This window comes from Lynx canadensis, chromosome B1, assembly GCF_007474595.2.
Source record: "Lynx canadensis isolate LIC74 chromosome B1, mLynCan4.pri.v2, whole genome shotgun sequence".
In the NCBI taxonomy this organism is placed as follows: Eukaryota; Metazoa; Chordata; class Mammalia; order Carnivora; family Felidae; genus Lynx; species Lynx canadensis.
Genome location: NC_044306.2, coordinates 184,550,135 through 184,551,477, shown reverse-complemented (window position 1 = coordinate 184,551,477; position 1,343 = coordinate 184,550,135). Strand labels below are relative to the sequence as shown.

Genomic DNA, 1,343 nt, shown 5'->3' with positions numbered 1-1,343 from the left:
ACATAAACTCCTAGGGGTAGAATTGCTGGGTAGGGGACATGCTTGCTTAAGGCTTCTTCTTTTTTTTTTTTTAATTAACCTTGTTTCACACTTTATTCCCTGACTTCTGTAGCTTAATTAGCTGCAAAGAATGAATTGTGTCTAAGCAAAAACTGCAAAGCCCAGGCCCAAGGGGCTTGGGCTTAAACATGCTAGCGATCTAGATCGTATGAGATCCATAAACAACCTTTTAAAAAGCAATCATAATATAAAATAGCAGCTCCCCGTGGTTTCTTCAGCTGCATCAAAATTCTCCACAACATCTGGAACTTCATCTTCACCCTCTTCGGTAGCCAGTGCTGCTTTTCCAGCCACAGGTTGCATGCGCAGAGCTCGGTCAGACCCACTTCTTAAACTAGTCAGACCCACTGCACCGCGATGGTTTAAGATCCTGGGTAGCATTTCTGTCACCTGCTCGGTCTCCCCATAGCCTGTGATGGTGAAAGCGCTCGCTGCCGGGGAGACCTGAACTGTAGGGTTGTGAAGGTAGATGGCTGTTCCTCGGTTTGGGAACACACTCACTTCTTCAGTACCGGAGATCTTGTTCAGCCCTAACTTCTTTAAGGTGAACTGAGGTTTTGTTTGTTTTTTATCGCCTGCAAACCACTTTCTCCTTTCGTCCAGCGGTTCCTTTCCCACCAATGCACCCTTGTGCTCGCAGGTTGGCGAGTTTCTCCTGGTTCGTGAGAGTTTCTTTCATCTTGTTGGAGCGGAAATGGGGACTCGGGTTGGCGCCCAAGGGGTCTGGGGGGGACCATCTGACATTAGGGGCACACACGTGTGGGCGCAGGATGGTGTCTGGGGCTAAGACTTTTGATATAGTTTGTCACATTACTCTGCAGAAGCCTGCTTGAATCTTTTCCTCGTGCTTCTCTGCCCGCCACACGATGGCACACACTGGCGACTACTGTTACCTCTATTACGACCAAGACGGACATTTTTTTCACATGTTCGTTGGCTATTTGTATATTTTCTTTTTTAAAAAGGAAATCTTATCTTATTTTTTTTTTTATTAAAGTATATTTGACACACGATGTTGCGTTAGTTTCAGGGGTACAACTTAGTAATTTGCCAAGTCTCTGCATTATGCTGGGTTACCCACAAGTTTGGTACCATCTGTCCCCTTACAGTATCATTGACCGTATTCCTTCTACTCTGCTTTTTATCCCATGACTTACTCACTCTGTAACTGGAGTCTTGTATCTCCTTCTCCCAGTCACCTATTTTGCCCAACCCCCCCACTCTCCTCCACTCTGGCAACCATCAGTTTGCTCTCTGTATTTATAGTTCTGATTCTGCTTTTG

At 45.6% G+C, this 1,343-nt stretch overlaps 1 pseudogene; it reads right to left on the bottom strand.

Annotated features, from left to right (window-relative positions):
• Nucleotides 1-240: 240 nt before the first annotated feature.
• On the bottom strand, nucleotides 241-739 carry LOC115513091 (annotated as a pseudogene).
• Between the last annotated feature and the right edge of the window lie 604 nt (nucleotides 740-1,343).